At 35.8% G+C, this 22,167-nt stretch overlaps 1 protein-coding gene across 5 annotated transcripts in view; it reads left to right on the top strand.

Annotated features, from left to right (window-relative positions):
- The first annotated feature begins 7,321 nt into the window (after positions 1-7,321).
- Positions 7,322-22,167, top strand: part of LOC138700082 (phospholipid hydroperoxide glutathione peroxidase-like) — an 89,012-nt gene continuing 74,166 nt past the window's right edge. For 2 of the 5 annotated variants that reach the window (XM_069826397.1, XM_069826398.1), the window contains exon 1: positions 7,903-9,091. The gene's annotated coding sequence lies outside the window, so the exon portion shown is untranslated. Of the gene's footprint in view, positions 7,548-7,902; positions 9,092-9,813; positions 9,965-20,148; positions 20,258-22,167 lie in introns of those variants that run through there. The other 3 variants (XM_069826400.1, XM_069826399.1, XM_069826396.1) reach the window with 3 other exon arrangements.

Below are 22,167 nucleotides of genomic sequence, written 5' to 3'. Positions count from 1 at the left end.
TATCTTATCATATGCAAAAACCAAGTTTAAAAGATTGTCGTTTCCCCCAGTTAACTTCAAATGTTAAAAAGTTTTTCTACCAAAATATTACATTTCATGTTTATCACTCCCTGATGGACATTGACTTGACGACGGTTGTTTTTTTACTGCATTCTAGTAGGTAATGATTAAACTACGTTTTTGTAGACTTTTGATTCTACTGCTATTGGAACGTCATATGAATTTAAAATACGTTTATTTAAAGAGTATGAAAATGTCTCTTGTTTAGTAGGCCAATATGTATTTTGCTGCTATTAATCATGCTGGTTAAAAGCCACCATAACGCACTTGATGTTCATCATTTGTTTTCTTAAATATGTGCCAGATGTTCAGCACATTGTTCAGCAGTTGCTTATTATGAAAATCTTCTCTACCAAATTCAAATCTATGCTCCTTGGACATTCTATTCTCCTTGTAATAAATAAATAAATAAATAAAATAAATACAAATAAATATATTGTGTGTGCAACCTATGCGGGAAACAATGTGAACGATACCACCTCTCGATTTGCACTAAAAGAACACGATCCCTGACAGAATAGATAACCACCACATCAATGCATATTAGTGCGCTTTCATTTATTTATTTAAAAAGAGTTATAATCGTTGGCAAAGAGTATATTCCGTCGGTACTGCTGCCACGTACAAGCAAATTACTTTAAAAAGACGTCAAATCAGATAATTTGAAAATATCAGACATACGAGTCACGAAAAGGAGGATATTTCTTGATTTTTTAAATATCCGTCCGGACCCCGGACAAAGGCCTAAAAAGGAGAACATGTCCGGACAAAAGAGGACGTCTGGTCACCCCAGCGAATAGAGATTATAAAGAATGGACACTGAGCGAATTTTCCTGTGTTTTGTTTCTCTGTGCGCCAGCGGTTAGTTCCACTTTCAAGCGCTAGAGGTAGTGTAATCGAGCATGCGCTAAGATAATAATTGAGAATAGAGTTGAGACACAGGATCCAAACATCGCCTACCTTATTGCATAATCCAGTAACGCTTTGCTTCAAATAAATTCAAGTTAACAGCTTTTCCTGATTTCTCAGTGACAAACCAGTTGTAATAATAATATTTTATATTTCAGATATAATACATTATATTATCAAATAATATAATACATTATAAAATTAAAGTATCGAATTCGTTTAATATTTGTATATAATATAATATAGGTATATGGTTTTACTTCTCGTAAGAGTTTTTTTTTTCCATTTTCAGTGCTATGAAATCATTACATATTTTAATTGTTGTTGGGGCCAACGTCTCAACTCTCACTATAAAGTTAATGACGGATTTTTTATGGATCCAATTTATTTTATTTGAGTACATAATGTACCTAGATGTATTAATTATATGTGTTATATTTCCGCTGTGTCGACTGTTAGCTGGTGTGATGTCAGCGCCAACTCTAGGGAGAAAGCAGAATCTCACGCTTTAGCTGGCTTGAAGGTCATTGAAATCAGTCCATCTACATCAAAGGTACCGACGCGGAGTGTCCATTCTTTATAACCTCTATTCGCTGGTCACCCTACATGCAACTTAATCCGTATTGAATACCATCCGATCTCACTTTTTAGATTAATTGACCTTGCGACTGAGATCGTTTTGAATCCCCCATTTTCATGAAGATTTCAATACGGTAAGCGTATTCAAGTCGATTTGAATACTCCGTGAAAATGTATTAATAGTAATTAAGGCCTTGTCTCAAAGCTCAAGTCCATACTACATACTAGTGACTAGCAACTAGCTGACTAGGAACTACGAACTAGGAGCTTTGGACATATTGTGTAATTGAATCACGGCCTTCTTCATAGACTTTTTTTTTTCTAAAACATTATGACATCATGGTGCAGCACTAAATTAAGAAGGCAGTCTCCCAATATAGTTTCATTACGAGTTATGTGGAAATATGCAAGGCCTTAAAGCATTGCAATGCTTAAAAGATATAAATTAGGTACTGGTACTAACAGTGTCAACTTGAAAGCCAACATGTTACTCCACATCATACTTCTGAAGCACCTTCGTATTTCATAGCTCCAATTGCTGATGAGACATCCCTGTTTCTTTAGTGTGCAAGTCATCAATCAAGCAAGAATTTTCGTTTACTAGCTACTATGGACTTGATTGGTATGCACTAAGTAGCTTTGGATCATGACTTCTGACATCACATTCGGCTATTTAATCACCTGTCTAGTTCACTTCAACTGTAAATGTAGCTTTGAGACATAGCCTTAGTTTCAGCCCCTTAGCTGCTTTCTAAATTTGTCGATTTGGAATTTGCCCAGTAGCCTAGATCATACTACTAGCCCAGTAGTAATAAATCTGGTTTTACTTTCTCAAAGGAAAAATATACAATTTGAATGAGAACATTTTATGGTTATGCTAGAGGTGTGTCAAGTGTTAAGTGTTATGTGGCAAATTTAAACCATATTCCAATTACTTATTCTTTTTTTTTTCTGCTTGGGAATTGAATCGTTTTTTTTTTTTTTTTTTTAGAAATCCCGTAAGTAAAATTTTAACAAAATTGAGTTTATTGCTAATTCCTGTACTATTGGGATAGATATACAATTTTGTAGAAAAATACACAAGTCAAACGGTATTTCTGTTGTGACATGGGCGCTTGAAAATTAGGTTTTGTGGAGAAGGCCCATAAAACAGTGACAAGGCTGACACAGAATGAACAAAACTATAGCCTAAGCTATTGTGTTTGGTAAATTAATTATTTTGTGTCTGAATTTTGGATTTTTATAATAATGTTGTTGTCTTTTGTGTAGGCTAATGCACCAGTATTATTGTATTAAATTATTATTTATGTCCTTAGTGACATTTCATACAAGTTAGTATAAAATTTGTTGACATGAATTAAAAATTGTGAAGTAAGCTTCTAAATACTAGTTTTGAGAATCAAATTTGTATTATTTTTTAACCAAATTTTCAATTATTTCGTGAAATAAAGAAATTGTTTCTTAAATCTATATCAGATTTTGAGAAACCCGATAAGTCAAACAATTTTCAAACATGAATATTGAATCATATTCTATTTAAAAAATGTTCTTTTCCATACAAAAATATTCGTTATATTTTTACCAACATTTCCCATTTCAAACATTTCAATTCTTAACTCATGCATTTCTTTTAAACAATTTTATTGTGTTTCCCCAATACTTTGTATTTCGTGACTTAGTGGTTTCTCAAAAAACCGATTCAATTATTGTTCAACTAGGTAATTTACAACACATGAAAGTGATATAAAGTGTTAAAAGTGTGTAACTAAGATGTGTGTGTGTGTGTGTGTGTATATATATATATATATATATATATATATATATATATATATATATATATATATATATATATACATAACATATAAAATGAGCCACCATTTATTATTATCAAGAAATTACTAGTTATTTCGCTATCTAAACTGCTTAGCACACAATGAACTTAACATACCGGTACTCCATACTTTGCTATTGTCACATATAATACTTGAGATTGATAATTTTATTGAGCATGAATGCCAAGTCTGTGTGTAGCTCGAATAATTTCTTTTATTACTCGTTGTTCGATACCGGTACAATCTTTTAACACTTATAATCACGGAATAATTTTATGATATCTTTACTGTGTTAACTTTTGCAATTCACCTACCTGACTGAATTCCAAAACATACGTCCTTTTCGACACAATCATGAACATACCTCACCACAACAGGAAACCAGAAGACAGCGCAGGACCTTCACTAGGTTTCGGGCAATGAAGGATACCAGTTCGAAACTAGTCAGCCAGGTAAACTGCGAAAGTTAACACAGTAAATATATCATAAAGTTATTCAGTAATAATTAATCCTTTTCTTTCTTGGGGCCAATTCTGAATAAGCTTGCAAACACTGGCGTAACTGAGACCAGTTTTTATGATATCCATCACTAGAAAAAATATGACAAATCACATTCTGGTCTTCTACAGTTCGTAACAGACATACTACATCTGAATGAGGTTTTAGCTGATATTTATTAATTTATTAAATTTTGTATTGTCATCAACATTTATACCAATTTTGGTGTACCACCACATTTCTATACACGGGTTTCACCATAAGTTTCTATTATATTTACCTACGATTAGTATGAAATCTCGACAGTCTGTTTAACTAATAATGCTACTCCCGCTATTAACTTAATTCCAAATATTCCATTTCTCCTTATTGGTCTTAAATATCTACCATCTGATAAATTTTATAGGCCTACCCATTTTTGTTCCGATAAGTTGTAATGATTTATCAATGTTCTTTCATAAAAGTACGTCATAAACTGTTATATAAGATAAGTTTATGACGGACTTTTATGAAAAACATTGATATACCATCTGTTAGTCACAGACTTTAATGACGTTCATTCCAGCATTCTATTAAAATCACTATACTATACTTGTTTTTTTGAAAGATGGGACATGACAGGAGCGTTGCGATCGGCAAAACAACTGAATATCGCATAGCGTGGGAGGCTTGTTGCTATGGTAACAGCGGCTGAGTTGCCAAATATTAATGACGCTAGGACGCTATTCCCACGTGTTCAGTCGCTTTCTTGGTACCATTCATTGTGTACACAGTGTCAACTATTCGTACGTTTCATGTTTCGTTCTTTGTTAATTTTTTCATCGTATTATTTATACCCTCGTGTGATATACCTATTTCCTTTAGTTAATATTATATTCATCATTCATTGTTTCGTTAGTGTTTTATTGTTAGTGATTTATAGTGTTGTTTACTGTATCAAATTCTTTGTACAGTATTGTGTTTTATAGTGATTTTTATATGTAGTACTATTTTAATATTGCTTTTTATATAATGCCGTGGCGTTGTGGTCTAAGGCATCCTGCCTAGGACTCGCGTTACGGAATGCGCGCTGGTTCGAGTCCTCGTGGGGGAAGAAATTTTCTCATGAAATGTCGGCCAGTGTATGGGACCGGTGCCACCCAGCATCGTGATGCACTTGGGGAGCTAAGATAGGTAGCGAAATCCGGTTGTGAATGCCAGCTATAACGGCTGGGGGGATCATCGTGCTAACCACACGATACCTCCATTCTGGTTGGATGATCGTCCACCTCTTCTTCGGCATGTGGGCGTGAGGCCAGCAGCCGGCTGGTCGGTCTAGGCCCTTCACGGGCTGCCGCACTACGGATTATTATTATTATTATTATTATTATTATTATTATTATTATTATTATTATTATTATTATTATTATTATTATTATTTTATGTAATGACACCTCGAAGAGGTCGACCAAGAATTCATCCTCCCAGCGAGTCACGAAGAACCGCTGGTCATGGTGTCTCCATTCGATCCCAGGGAAGGGAGATGATAATTGCTGCCAGGAATTTTTCGAGAAGAAGAACGAAAACTTCGTTGATACCCTGCACTCAGATACGACAGCTCTTGGTATGAGTAAAAAAACATTGTGTGGAGGGTGACAATGGAGAAATTCAATTCGCCAGAAGAAGGTTCATCTTCTAAGCTCTCCACCCCGGGAAAGAAGAGGTCTAGGAAAAGTGCAGTTACCGACCTAGATTCCTTCCAGGAAAATGCAATACGACGTCATGTTTATGATTATTATATCAGGAGAGAACACCCGACAGTGAAGAAACTATTAGTATCGCTAAGGGAGTATGATTTATTTTCTGGCAGTTACAGTGCCCTGTACAAAGTGTTGCACAACCTTGGTTTCGAACATAAACGTATAAATGGGAGGAAGTTACTAATGGAAAGGGGAGATATTGTGACCTTGAGGTGCACATTTTTAAAAAAACATTCAAGGAGTAAATCTACAAGAAGTCGTGTGGCTAGATGAAACGTGGGTTAACGCAGGCCACACCAGGACCAAAGGCTGATCTGACGATACAGTTAAGGGGTCCCACCGGAAAAGGAGGGAGAGTCATTGTTCTCCATGCAGGTACATCCCATGGTTTGTAGGTGAAGCGCTTCTTCTCTTCAAGTCCAAAGAAAACGGTGGATTACCACAGGAGATGGACCACAATCGATTTTGTAGGTGGTTCAAGGAACAATTATTGCCCAACATCGAGGAGAAGAGAGTAATTGTGATGGACAATGCTCCTTATCACTCTGTTCAAGTCGACAAGGCGCCAACTCTTGCTACAAGGAAAGAAGAAATGCTGAACTGGCTTGTGAGGCATGGGGTGCAAGCTGATCCCACCTTGACTAAGGGAGCCCTGCTTGGCTCCCACATATTACGTGGATGAACTGGCTAAGCAACATGGACATCAAGTCATACGACTTCCTCCTTACCATTGTCATTACAGTGCTATTGAATTGATATGGTCTCAGGTTAAGGAACATGTTGCTGCCAACAAAACTTTTTCATTGCGGGAGGTGCAAAAGCTTATTGTTGAGGGGGCGGAGAAAATGGATAATGAAGATTGGAAAAAAGCAGTGGCACATGTAGAGAAAGAAATAAGGAAGGCTTCAGAGAGAAAGTGTACTAGATAATGCCATCGACAGTATTATTATTAGAATTGAGGGGCGTTTTCACAAAACTCATTATCTACAAAATCTTCTTTTTTCAAGACAACTCTTTTCTAAAATACACAACTGTAGATACCGAGTTTTGAAAAATCTCTTTTATTTCAAGATCAATTTACTGATATACTTAACAACTTTAGCTTAATTCTGATAGCAAAATTGGATTCTCCTGACCCAAAAACATAAGGATACGCTAAAACATCAAAATCGAAAAAAATGTAGATAACGAGTTTTGTGAAAACGCCCCTCAATTGGAGATTCCTCAAATTCCAGTAGTGATGCGACTTCCGACAGCGAGAGCAGTGGCAGCGAAGTAGACATGGAGGGAATCAGGGCCGCCGAGAAGGAGGGGCAAGGCCCGTGAGCAGTAATGGCCCATCAGATTAAGTGAGTCTGATTACTTTTTATTATCACGAATAATTATTCACATATACATACCAGTACTATAAAATTTTGTAAGAACATTTGTTACATGAATCTGACATATTAACCAACAATAGTGGAATTAATACAAATTACCACTTCATTATGTAAATGTTTAACTTTTATATAATAGAATATCGGTTTCCCACGTTAACAATCATCGACACGGCACTTAAGGCCTCCGGGATTTGCCTCAAATATATTCCCGTCGCTTGTACTGAACACGTTCAATTGGCTTGTCCTCTTAACTACCAACCCCTGCCGGCTCACCGCAATTATGCTAGTGGACTCTCCTAAATCCAAGCCGCAGGATCACTTTTCCTTTTAGTAGGGCCTACATAGTAATGTTTCGTGACTAAACTTTCGTCTTTTCGTTGTCGTTTTTCTAGTAAATTCTGTTCAATAGTGTTACCAGTGGACAATGGACAAGTAGTCGGGAGCTGAGAAGTGCAAGGAGAGACAGAAAAATTGGGAGATATTAAGGAAGGGAGTAGAACTTTGTTTGATGCTGGTGTGAAATGGAGCGACCTTGGAAAACTAAAAAAGTAGCATTTTGCAATTCATTTTGATTAGTTTTCAGAAAAGTCTATGATATATAATACGAATATTGATTTTCAGTCAATGACTTTACTATTAATATATGTAAGGTGCAAGTCCTCACATTACATGATTTAATATTGTATGAACGTTTTCGTCGGTTTCATACAAACATCATCAGATACAACATTCTATATAACAATAGCAATATCTATTGCTATATAGAATGTTGTATCTGATGATGTTGGTATGAAATCGACGAAACCTTTCATACAATATTAAATCATGTAATGTAAGGACTTGCACCTTACATATATTAATAGTAAAGTCATTGACTGAAAATAAATATTCGTATTATTATAAAAAGTAGCAGACAAATTGTGTCATTGAATGTGTTGTTCGAAAACAAGAGCCTTTCCAAAAACAGTATTGCAGTATTTTAAAAACTCAAGAGTGGAGAATGTGTTCCGAGATACTGGCTAGTGTGGAGTGAAAGAAATCAGGGAAAATAGTACAGTGACCGATTTGTTTCACTCCACACTAGCCAGTTTCTGGGAACACATTCTTCATTCTTGAGTTTTGAAAATAATACTGGAAAGGCTCTTGTTCCGTCACTTAAAAGGTTATTAGGCAGGTTGGGGGTAGTTTTTCGAACAACATATTCAGTGACATTTACAAATTTGTCTGCCACTTTTTAGTTTTCCAAGGTCGCATGTTACTTGCCATGACTCAGAGTTAGGAACTGATGTGTGTGTAAATTTGTTTCACTTGCACATATTAACACATCATTTTTACTTTTGTTTGCTTGTTCTGATTCAATACTACTGTTATCAGAATTTTTATCTAAACAACCACAACCATCAGTATTCACTTCTAAGGATGAACTGTCTTCATTTTTGACAACCTGAACAGACGGGCTTGAGATTGGTTTATTTTCTGCACCTTCACTAGCAACGCTCAATTTCACACCAACTTCAAACAAAATGAAGGAAATAAAAATGTATTCAGAGTAACAATGTGTCAAAAAAGACTGAGTAACCTTGGCCTCCTTAGTCTGGAGAGCGATCTTGCTAGGTCTTTAAATTTTGATGATATAATTGATGATTTTGTATCAATGAAGTCAAGGAGAGTTGTTTGTTGATGTGGCCTGCAAGTCAGAAATTAACAGCTGTTTAAGAATAATGTTTTATGAAAACAAAACGAAGCAAACAACAATGAAAAGACGAAAGTTTCGTCACGAAACATACTATGTAGGCCCTACTGAAAAAGAAGCGTGATGAATATAATATATTGTGCTAATGTAAAGTTTTGCTAAACGTTTTCATTGTAACAAAAGTAGGCTATATATTTTTAGATTCGTATCTGTGTATGGGGTTATCTTTTATTTATTTTGCGAATAATTATTATGGTCAGAAGAATTGGTAACTTCTCATTTTTTAACTTTTTTTTTTTCAACGGGGCCCGAGCACAATATTGCACAGGGGCCCATAAATCCTGTCGGCGGCCCTGGAGGGAATAGTGCCGCTTCCCGTCGATTGAAGCCATCTAAATGGTGAGTACAAAATTATTATTGTTCCCTTACTGTGAATGTTACTACGTTGTGTCTTAACAATGCTCCTTCGTATTATAGTTTTCGGATATGCATTATGCATCACGAGTGTCATTCTTGTCAGTTAATCTGTCTCATTTCTCCAGTGATTTAAAAATAACAGAAACACACATTACAACATCGCGATACACCCTGATGGAATTTCTGTCATCTTGTTTTTGTTTACATTTTACCGCTGCTCTATTCGTGAGTGTATTTTAGATGTTAAAATATAAATTCTGTTGTAACATCTCGTTGTATTGTTTTAGATGCGAAGAATAGGCGATATTTAGTTATATAGTTTCTTTATTTTATGTATCACAGTTCTATATAAAGCATGAAACATTATAAGTCAATGAATGTTTTAACGCAAGCCATTTAACGTCATCTGCTAGCTCACATCAGCTGATGGCGTGGTCTCACATTTTGGCAACATAGCGCTGTAGTTCCAAGCTCGGCCGCTTAGCTGTCATGTCCCATCTTTAAAAAAAAAAACAACAATAACAAATTCCTATTTAACACTTCACACGATTTTACTCATTGAGATCCTTTTCTTCTTAATACACATCATTATAATAATTTTGCTATTACCCGGTATTTCCTGCAAGGGGTCAAAAATAATAATTATTATATTATAGCACTCTTGATTTCCTTGCACCAATCCAAAATTCGCAGACATGTTGAGGAAATTTTGCCTGTTGAGGAAATTTTCGAGTTAAGATTTGACAACACTGGTCTAGTGGTAATTTACATATCCCTGTTGGCGACACTGTGTGATATTGGTTTGTGGAAGTGTTTGCATTTCATGTTGAGAAGCGGAGAAGTTTAATTTTTCAGGTAAACTATCATTTTTTAGAAGCCATAATTAATTATTGATTATCCTTTAGTGAACCACGGTAGTTGGACTGACAGTTTTATAAAACAGGGAATAAAAGACAAGTTTAGTGCTTTCATAAAAGACGAGTAGACCTACCAATATTTTCCCTGGACCAAAAACAATAGGCCTACTAATGGAGTAGAAGTTGCCATGTTAGGCGAAACTTCTATATCCTCTCAACTAGCCTACTAATCTTGTCACATACCTCGGCTTAATGTCACTTAGCTATTCCCTCATTAACCTATAAAGAAACTTAAATCAGACGTCAGTCGCGCGTGTGTTGTGGGATGATATCGAAGACTAGGGTTATCACGAGAAGAAATTCTATGGGAGGACATGGAATCTAAAATAAAAGGACATTGGTGAAAAAAAAGGAGGACTTTTTAAAAATTGATGTGAACAAACGTAAGCATAAAAACAATGGCTCACCTTAGTCAGTTTTCTCACTAGCCTGTACCCTACTTATCGGAGGAGCCCACTTTGTGCACAAGAGCCTGAAGAGACAAACATATTTTATAACAAATAACTATGGAACTGTTCACAGGACATGTCCTTGAAATTATATTTCACCATGATGATGCCTCTGACTGTCTCCGTTAGCATGCGATTTCGTTCTTTTGTCCATTGAGCAGATATTAGGGAAAATACTATCATAGCACTTCCATTGTGACTTGGGATAAATAAATAGAATTAACATATTTTTAAGAGTTCTGAAAAAGTTTCAGTGCTCGCAGAACTAACTTATTGGAATTGAAGAATTTGCACCACTGTTTATCTAAAGAAAATTAGCCTATATTGTCTGTCAAAATTAACTTGATTGGCATATCTTTGTACATTGCTGAATAAAATAGATAAAATAGCTTAGAATCATGAATAGTGACATTTTTAGAGTGTAAGAATTCAATGCATGTCAATAAGCCATCATATTTTGTTTTTCTTATGGGCTCCAGCTTCAACCATTGAAAGCAGTTAAATTCTTTCATAGGTTTTCAGCATTTATTTAGAGATTCTATGCATAATATCGCACATTATTCAATATTCATATTAATTCTAGTTGAAATGCGAAATGCCGGACATTTCGAATTTTTTTTTAATGTCTGCTAGACAGGATAAAATGATTAAAAAAGAGGACATGTCCTCCTTTTGCCGGACGGATGGTAACCCTATCGAAGATTGGCTGCCATATTACACTGGCTGACAAAAAAAATCACGCACCAAAAAGGAGTTGTCATTTTGCTGCAAACCTCGGTATACAGTTACATCTCAGGGAGATAGTCAAATGATTAGCGTAGTAACGTAATTAGTTGAATGGTGTTGCCACCAAAGGCCGTGAACCTTCTGTCATTTGTGACCAGGGCTTGCACAGGCTACTCGAACGTAGTGGACTGTTGTTTCTGGTTGTGTAAAAGTCGTTGATCATTCGACATGCCTCTACGACGCAATCGAAGAGACTTTACCTAGTTAACAGAGTTTGAGAGGGGGCACATTATTGGAATGCGCGAGGCTGGATGGTCGTATCGGCGAATCACCAGCTACCTACGCTGTTCTGACAAGACTGTCAGGACGTTTCGGAATCAGTGGATGCGTGAGGGCACGCACACACAGCGATTGGGCTCAGGACGCCTTCAACTGACCACCAGGAGAGAAGATTGTCGGATCCTTTGACAGATCCCAAACAGATCCAACTGTTTCGTCGCCCACCATCCTGAGACAGGTAGCACCATCATTACAGGCCCCTGTCTCTGCCTGAATCATTTCCAGGCGCTTGACTGAAGGAAATTTGGTCTCACAGCGCCCATTACATGTCCTGCCATTGACACCCGCCCACCGTCACCTCCATTTGCAGTGGTGCTGTGAGCGAGAAAACTGGACTGCTGAAGACTGGAACCGGGTTGTCTTCATTGACGAATCAGGTTCTCTTTGAGCTCTGACTATGGTCGTGTTCATGTCTGGAGACCTCGTGGTGTGTGCCTCAATCCTACATTTGCTGTGGCACGACACACCACTCCCACTGCTGGCATGCTGGTCTGGGGAGCCATCACTTACGACAGTTGGTTACCCCTAGTAATGATATGAGGGACAATAATAGCGCAGCAATATGTGCAGGACATCCTTTGGCCACATGTGTTGCCACTCACGGCAAGGTTTCAAAGAGATCTTTTCCAGCAGGATAATGCTCGGCTGCACACAGCAAGAGTTTCACAGGAATGCCTCCGCAACATTGTCACACTTCCATGGCCTGCACGATCGCCAGATTTGTCACCAATCGAACATGTCTGGGGTCATCTGGGATGCCAACTTCAACAGCCTAGAAGTTTACAAGATATAGAGAACCTGTTGCAGCAAATATGGACAGATATGCTGCAGGATACCATACTAAGTATGTATGCCTGCATGCCCACCTATATTACAGAGTTGTATCCAAACTAGAGGTGGACAAAGAGGGTACTAGAACCTCAATTCAGGTGGTCAGTTTTCAGCAATAAAATTATTATTTTTCTCTAATATTGTAATCATTTATATACATCAATGTTACGATCATCCATATCAGGTTTCATGCAATTCCCACAACTCCTCCTTGGTGCGTGATTTTTTTGTCAGTCAGTGTATTTTACTTGAGCGAAATTTGATTGAATCTTCGAACTCGTTACGTACCACATGGAACTGACATTTGTTTTGTGTTACGTTATTTTATTACTAAATGAAACTTAGATGTATAATTTCATACATCTCATATCCACCTGGAAAAATAAATAAGCGAGTTTTCGTAAGGTCGAATATCAGTGACAGATAGGTTTGATTTGTTCGTGCTTTTACTATGCCCTGCATATAACTTGAGCTTTTTGATAGGTGTAGAAATAGCCTACATAAATTTACCCTGGATCGAACAAAGGAGTGCTTTTCCGCGTAGTGTAACATAATGATGATACCACTAGATTACATAATGTTTTCGTGTGAAAAAGTCTGGTAATCATCAGTTGGGTGTACTTATAAAGAAATGAAGCATTTGGGGGCGAATTGGATGGATTTATAGCTTTCACAATGATCACATCGTGTCTTTAGAGTGGTATGCTACAATTCTGAGATCATTTTCAATAATTTAAATTCGTGGCTAAACTAGCGCAGAGATAGTTCCCTTCGTACTCCACTAATACACTTTCAGTTGTTTTACAGCTGCTTCTTCAATCTTACCAACATAACTTAGCATTAAGGAAATTTCACGCTAGTATACACTGAAATTTTTAGTTAGACTTTGTTAGGTTAGCTTTGGTTAGATTAGACTTGATTAGTGTAGTTACTTCTGTACTTACTGCGTTAAGGTACAAATATATTAATGTTCATCTTTGGTTTTTAGTCGAGTCATACATAGCCTATAAACCAAAAAACGAAGTGTCGACGCCAATTTCATACCGAAACTAAGGGTTGAAAAAGTTGCTGTGAAAGTGGAGGCCAGCAGATAGGTGCGGAAATCTGTGACAGGTTAAGTTAGGTTAGTTCAGGCTTTTTTGATGCCTCCATATACGAATCTTACAGATTAGGTTAGTTTAGACTTTTGGTACCTATGCCTTGCGTGCACGAAACTGTGACAGGTTAGGTTAGATTGGTTTGGCTTTAGATATGTCTTGCTTACTATACTCAAAATTGTCTAAGAATGTGCCCCTTTCTTGCTGTCTGCCTTCCTTTGGTAACTCTGTTGTAAAGATTAACTAAAAGGTTAGGTTAGGTTAGAAGACTTCAAGGCCATCTATTCCGACGGTCTACGAGAAGATTCGGATGACAGCGATTGAGTTCAGTGATTTTTCAAGTGCTGAGAAAGGCTGGTAATTTTTTGTTTAGTGACATCAGTATTGGTCTGTGAGAAGCTCTAATGGCGGATATACAAACGAAGTCACATTACGAAAACTGCCTTTTTTTTTTTCTTCATTTTTGTTCTGCTTTATTATTTTTAGTTCAAATTCCATTAATACAAATTAATGATAAGATCACATAAGATCGTAGGTATCATATGCTTTACCTCATATTCCTACGTTTCCTTTTTTCATTAAAAACTGCCACATATTCATCTCTATTATGACGCACCTCTCTTTAAAATGTAATTTACTACATTTTTCAACAATTCTGGTTTTAAAAAATATATTGCTGTAAAATCCTTAAATATTCAACTCCAGATCCACAAAAAAAGTCTTACAAATTGCACAATTCTATCTTCCAGAATCACCAGAACTACCTGTGTACTAGTTTCTCTACACATTATCGTAGTTCAATGTAGCTATTCCCAGTTACAGTAGTCACTTGGTATTTCTACAAAAAAGTTGCACCGAAGAAAGCTCATATTTATTTTGCTTCCCTGGCTTCAGTGAGATGTATTAGTGATAATCACTTGGTTTTAGTTTTAGTTCATACTTATGTGTGTATTCTAATACATTGTTGTAGCCGGGGGGGGGGGCTTCCTATTCATATCTTTACAGGTATAAAGGTCCAGGACGCAGACTAACTAGGGGAACTGACTATTTCCCTAGTCATTCGTTTTGGATCTCTCTCATGTTAACTTACATTGTTAATAAGAAGGGGGAACAGGCCACAATAGTACGTTAAGTATCAAACGATTTTGATATTGAAGGGGAGGGCTTAAACGTGCAGTAGAATTTACTCATATAGGTAAGTATCAAACAATTTTTATGTTGTGGCTGCAAATTAAAACCACATAGCCTATTTATCACTATATAGGCTACATCTCACAAAAACGAGTGAAACAAAAGGAAATTGTGCGTTCTTTGGTTGGCTTTTCTGGAGAATTACCGCTACTTGAGTCGTTAATTGCACACACCACAGCACATGCAGTTATGTTTGTATGTGGTCCTCTGTTGTCAGTCCATTGGGTTGGATGTTATTGATCAATTTGGCATTGTTGGAATGAGTGTCAGAACACATGATTTTACGCTGTCACAATGTAGTAGCAATCCATGTAGCGAATAATGGTTATTGTGTTTCAGGCTACCTAATGCGATTGATGTGAGCAAGTGACATGAGGCCGAGGAATGAAACAAGATTAGATGAGGGAATAGCTAAGTGGCAGGAGACCGAGGGCTGTATCAGTGTTAGATGAATGAATAGCTTTATGTGCCATGAGTCTGAGGGCTGTGACAAGATTAGAGTGGTTCAGATGAGGAGACAACTGAGTGTGGCATGAGCCCAAGGAATGTGACGAGGTTAGAGAGGGTTAGTTGAGGGGATACCTAAAGGTGCGTACACACGTAGCAAACGAACGACGAACGAACGACAATTGAATGGATTCGCTGATTGAAATCGGAATATTTGGACGATGCAGCAAAAGCAACCCGATCGTTTGGATGTCGAAACTGGAGTGGGCTGAAGAAGCTGTTATCAAACTTACTGATGTACAGGGAACGGATTTATATGGACTAAAAATATATGAAATATGTAAATATATATGTAGTTATTTTTACCAAAATATGGAATTAAATATGGATTTTTACCAAAATATGGAATTAAATATGGACTTAAAATTATAAAAAAATGACTATGTACGTTAAATATTGGTACATTTTAATCAAACTAAACAAAAAATATAATGGACGTACCTTATCTTCCAATGTAGTTTCAACAAAACACAATTTTTATTGTCTGTTACCATAACAATAGGTTACAAACATTTCTTTCAAGTGCTGAAAAGTGAATCTTCTTCTATTGTCTCTGAGGATAGATTTATACTGACTAAAAGAGCGTTCGACGTCACAAGAAGTAACTGGTACATAATTCAATTTCACAATGTCTGCTGGGGATAAGTCCAAGTTAATCTTCACTGTTGATTCACCACTCATCACAGCAACAACCTTTTGTAGTTCTTCATATCCAGGGTTTTTTGAAAGTACAGTGTCCACCTTAGCTCTTACTGCATCTGCAACTTTACCTCTACCACGATTCAGTTGTTCCACAGTACTATTTATAATTTCAAAACTTTCAGATAGTGAAAGGTGCCTATTTTGGAGACTTTTGAGCGTTTTTATGATGCATGAAAATGTATGCTGAATGTGAGCTAAGTCATTCTTCACACTTATGTCACAGGTAACTGTTTTCGCAGTATCAATTGAGACTGCATCTTCAGAGTCCAATGCAAGGAGAACATTGTTAATAGAGTCTATATGTTCGGCATAATATTCAACTGCTTCTAGCCATGTACCCCATCTAGTTAAAATTGGCTTTGGTGGCAATGGAATTTCAGGGTACATTTCTTTCAACACGTTAACTCTACTGGGAGCTTTGAGAAATACTTTTTTCACTGATGAAATCAACAAATCTACTTTAGGGAAATTGTCTCTGACCACTTCTGCCACACGATGAAATGCATGCGCCACACAAGTAAAATGAGTCAATTTAGGATATACAACAGATAATGCTTGTCCAGCTTTGACCATATAAGGGGCAGCATCACTAATAAAGAATAACACATTATCGTACATAATACCCTTTGGCCACAGGATACCCATAGCTTCGTTGAACAGTTTAACTATAGTTTTGTTATTGCACTTTTCTAGAACATCACAATGTAAAAGAATTCGTTCAGAATATTGTTCACTTAACAAACCGATAACTACATTACCAACAAGTCTACCTTCTTTGTCGGGAGTCTCATCAATGGAAACCCAAATTGAACTATCTTTAATTTCATCTCTTATCTTCTGTATTGTCTCATCGTAGATGGATGGAGCATACGTCTTCCTAAGTGTTGACTCATCCGGGATTGTATGTTGAGTATATTTTTCAAGGAATTCCCTGAAGACCTTATTCTTTAGTTTGTAGAGAGGAATATCAGCAGAGATGAGAGAACGGCACAGGTCGATGTTAAACTCAGATCTTACATTCGATGTTGTTGGTTGTGTTAAAAACAATTGTCTCTGCTTGGAATTTAGTTGTTTGTTGGCCTGATGTTTACTAGTTGTAATGTGTTGTTGCACCAGGAACTTTTGTGTAGATGATACTGCACACTGACACAAATTACAAAATAATATTTTATTGTCAGTTGATAAACCATCTTCTTTAAATTCTGAAATGTAACTTGTTAGTTTTGATTTTAAATTGACTGAATGACGTACTTTTGGCATATTTACCGTCTTTATAGTATGATTTACAAAACTGAACCTATGTGTACTCTGACTGGCATTTAACTGTTGAGCTGCACAACTGAAGTCTGTTAAAAATTTTAAATTAAATTAATACAGTTTTGTAACTTACTTTCCCATTGTTGATAGGACTGCTAATTTTCAAATAACTCTGATGTTAAAGGGATTACTGAACATGTGTTTAAATCTCTATTGTTGAAATGTATTTTTAAAAGTTAATGGAATTTTGTTTTGTTTTATTGTTAAACCTAATATAATATGGACTGTTTTATATGAAATATGGAAAATATATGGAAATTAACGAAAATATGTACTAAACTCTAAAATATGGAAAAATATGGAAAATAAAAGTAGGATTTTTCAACCCTACACATTGTGAAACATAAAGATAATGCAAAATATAAATTATATTAGCTTTATAAGTAAATATGTATTTACATATAAATCCTTTCCCTGCTGATGTATATAGGGACCAGGAAAGTTTATGGCCGTATTTTGCACGGTAATGTTTCGAAGTCAGTTTCTGAAATGCGACAAAAATTGTGAAACTGTCTCGATTCAATTCGACATGAGCAAGTCAGTACCTTTATATCGATTGCGACTTTTGTGGAGTGGCATCTGCCACCATCGCATTTTGTTTTGTTTTTTTTTTTTAAACTTTCTTTTTGTTAAACTGCTGAATAATAACTGTTACACTTGCTATAATTATATCTTCGTCTGCCATTACAGTGGATAATCAGCAAATGCGAATGTTCTCTAACCATTTGCTAATGATTTGTACGTTGCTTCGAACAGCGAATGAACAATGGTGTTTTGCTTCATCATTCGTTCATTGTTCGTTCGTTATGTGTGTACGCACCTTAAGTGACATGAGTCTGACAAAATGTGACAAGATTAGCAGACAGCTAAGTGACATGATTCCGAGGATATATTATGTTGTGCTTAGTGAAAATCATATAGAAAGTGAGTTTTCGTAAGGTCAGGGATCAGTGACAGGTTAGGTTTGGTTTGGTTTGGTTTCTTCAGGCTTTTGGTATGCCTTGCATAGGCCTAACTTATACAGCTTTGGTAGATACCATAGGTGAATAGATACAAAGCTTATTTTTGTATGGTTGAGGATCAGTGACAGAGGTTTGGTTTGTTGAGGTTTCTGGTATGTCTTGCATATATGCTTTTTGAGAAATAACATTTGCTTTCCTGTGTAGTGGAAAATGATGATGGTACTACTGGGTTATGTTATTATTGCCTGTGAAAATGTTTAAGAAAATGATCTGTTGGGTGTATAAATTTGGGATGGGTTGGGTGGGTTTACAGCTTTCGCTGTGATCACATCGTGTCTGTAGAGGGTATGCTACAATTTTTTGGATTATTTTCATTGATAAGTGTACGTTTTTTTTTGTCCTGGGTGTGTAATGTAGTGGGATTGATGATAAGCCAATGTGTTTAGGAATCAAAACAGAACTTACTTAGATTTTGCGCACAAAGAGAGCAACAGACTATTGTGGAAAATCGTTGAATTTTATTACACAAATTTGCAAAGAGGGCAAGCTACATTTAAAGAACAAAGTGAAAGTGGTAAACTGTCAGCACCAGGCAAAAAGTGAAATATACAATTACAGTACATGAAGAAAAATTATCTAAATGATTTTGATAAATGTGTAGACTTTTGTAGACCGGAACAGTCTTTCTAGGACTATCACCTGTTAGGAAGATGATGATGATGATGATGATGATAAATGTGTTATTTGCAGTATAGTTAAGGTATTCTATAGAATAGAGAAAATAGTTCTGACAGCTAAAAAACTTCTTGCAAGAGTGAAAGAAAGCATACTCTTTCCATGGGATACAAGGTCTTTAACAAGAGTAGGCTAAATATATTGGCTTTAACTTAAGTGGACAAAATGCAAAATAAAATAAAAATTTTTAAGCAGCCTTGCATTGTTCAGTGCATCATAAGTATCTTATAAAAATGAAAACTCTTCGGGAATCTGGCAAGGAAATAATCTAACTAAGACTTGATTGGACAATAGTATTAGTTTGAATAAATGTTGGCAGTTTGATGGTATTTTTTAAGCATTGAGAAATTACAGGTAAGTAGCTGCCTATTTTGCGTGCTAGAAGTAAGAATGAGTTCTTAAATGGAACAAAACTTCTTTATAAGGCTGGGAGGATTTCAAGTTCCAAAATCGGAACACTTGCTGCAAAACTGTGGTAGTACGTGAATGTGAACCTTTTACATAAATTTACGCAAGAAATATAAATATTCAATAAAAATAAACATCAATCAATCTTCTTAATGTATCCAGCCTTTTGCTGACAACATAAAGTCCACTGTAGTCCTCTGTAGTCTATTCAGTTGTTGTTCTTCACGAGAAATGAGGGGTATTTTGATCGATGTTCATTATAGATGCCTGTTGCTAGTAGCCAGAGTTGGGGTGTAGTCAATATATACTGTAGGGGTGTCTTCTGCAACTGGTACTGATGATTTTAATTTAATTATTTTGTGGTTTATGGATGAACAGTATAGAAGAATGTGTTCCAGATCTTCATCATGATTATTACACCACAGACAAAAACATAAGTATAAACAAAAAACATATAAACATAAGTAATCACGATAAACACAATGCATTGCAATACATGAATAGGCCTACAATAATATATAAACACTACATTAACATATTATACACATTAAAATCGATTGGATGTGAATGGATCGATTGAGAAAGGAGCCAATTGATCTGTTGTGTCCTTCAAAATTGGGAACAAATTGGCATTCCGAAATTCATTGAAAAAATCTGGGACAGGGTGTCTAAATTTGGTTCAGATAAAAATATTTTGTCAGAAACTACAACACAAAAGATCAACTGAGTTATAGAAACTGCAAGAATGGAAGAAACAATCAGAGTAGTAACAGAAACAGAGTGGAAGGAATCTTGTAAGAAAGTGGAAGAGGTAGAAGATAATATTGGAAAAATAATGAAATTGATCTGACATTATAGGCAGCATTATAGCAAATCTGGAGTCAATGATGTTAGTGGTAGTTCGACATACAAAGGCAGTTCCAATTCCAGTGAAAGTGATGAAGAATTGGCCTGTCTGCTCTGATCTGTAAGTAAATTAGGGAATAGTAAAATTATCTACAGTTCTTGATCTTTATATTTAGCTTTCCTCCTCACCCTTCACAGAATGCTGAGTAGCGGTATTTCTTTCAGCCACACAGAACTTGATCACAAGCATTATTTTGCCTCGTACAAATGATTAGATCTGCTTGGCTTGGCTTGGTGCCTAGTTGAGGACGAAGTTAGAGGGTTAATATCCTGGCACATTAAACTAACATTGATATGCACCAGTACTGTGTGTTGTCTATCCTGCAAGTGCTGTGTGCGGCAACTGCTGTACACTTGTCTCATTGTGTTGGATGCTGAGTTGTTTGGTTGTAATCCCTGTTTTCACTCCCTTTCTTTCTTTTCTTTTTCTATTTCTTGGTATATAGTATTCGAATGCCGTTTCTTAAGTGTTTGTACAGTTATCATGATTAAGGCATGGGTGTTCAGAGTATTGGTTTATTGCAGTGATTTCCAAACTGAGGGTCGCGAGATTATTTACAAGATTATTTACATACACTTACTGTGGGTTCATAAACATAACATTCTACGTAATTAAAAAAAAAGTTTCAGTAGTTATACACTAAAGTGAAAAATAATTTTTTTAATGCAACAAATGTGCCTGTTTTTCAGAAAGTATCTCTCAAAGTATCTCTGCGTTCAATACACGCACAGTGATATCACTTTCAAGCTCAATAAGATTTCTCGTTCTTGTTTTGATGGCAAGCATAGAGGAGAAGCTTAGTTTGCAAGGTCGTATGTATGTATGTATGTATGTATGCATGTATGTATGTATGTATTGTATTGTATTGTATTGTATTTATTAACATTCCATGGTATTCAGACATGCTTACAGCTAGAATATGGAACAAGTCAAAAAACTTAATACTATTATAAAATCTTAATTTATAGTCACAGTCTAGATGAAATATATACAGACGAGATTTACAATATAGTCTACTAGTACAACACATAGTTTTAGTATCAATTTCATGAAGTGTTATTGAATGTCATGAATTCACCTACAGAATAGAAGGCGTGAGAAATTAGGTACTTCTTTAATTTGGCCCTAAATAATTTTATGTTTTGAGTTTCATTTTTTATATCGATAGGGAGGCTATTAAAAATTTTTACTGCCATATAACGCACTCCTTTTTGATAGCACGATAGATTTGCCGATGGAGTATGAAAGTCATTTTTTTTACGTGTATTTATGCTATGAACTGTTGAATTAGTTACAAAGTTTTCATGATTACATACGAGGAAGACTATTAATGAAAAGATATACTGACAAGCCATGGGCATTATTTGTAGTTTTTTGAAAATAGTCCTACACGATTCCCTAGATTTGGCACCTACTATTATTCTAATTACTCTTTTTTGTAATAGAAATATATTGTTACTATCTGTGGAATTTCCCCAGAATATTATTCCAAAACTCATTACCGAGTGGAAGTATGCAAAGTATATTGTTTTTAAGGTATTGATATTTACTGTCTTTTGCATAGATCTAATAGCAAAACAAGCTGAATTTAGTTTGGGGGGTAATTTCTTTAATATGATTTTTCCAATTTAACACATTATCGATTTTTAAGCCAAGAAATTTGGTTGTTGTTGTTTCTAATAGGGATCTATTGTTAATTATTGCGCTAGAAATTTGCGACGTTGAATTTGGACAGGATTTAAATTGAATTATGTTAGTTTTGTTACAATTTAATACTAATTTATTGACTGAGAACCAGTCACATATTTGTATGTATGTATGTATGTATGTATGCATGTATGTATGTATTTTATTTCGTCCTAAGGATCATACAGGATGATGTTGGACACATCAAAGAAGTTAAAACTAGAAACAGTTCTAAAATTAATACACATTGCAAAATAATACTGATATTGTGTATGGTGTATAAT

This window comes from Periplaneta americana, chromosome 5, assembly GCF_040183065.1.
Source record: "Periplaneta americana isolate PAMFEO1 chromosome 5, P.americana_PAMFEO1_priV1, whole genome shotgun sequence".
Taxonomy (NCBI): domain Eukaryota; kingdom Metazoa; phylum Arthropoda; class Insecta; order Blattodea; family Blattidae; genus Periplaneta; species Periplaneta americana.
This window is presented reverse-complemented; position numbering and strand designations above follow the sequence as displayed.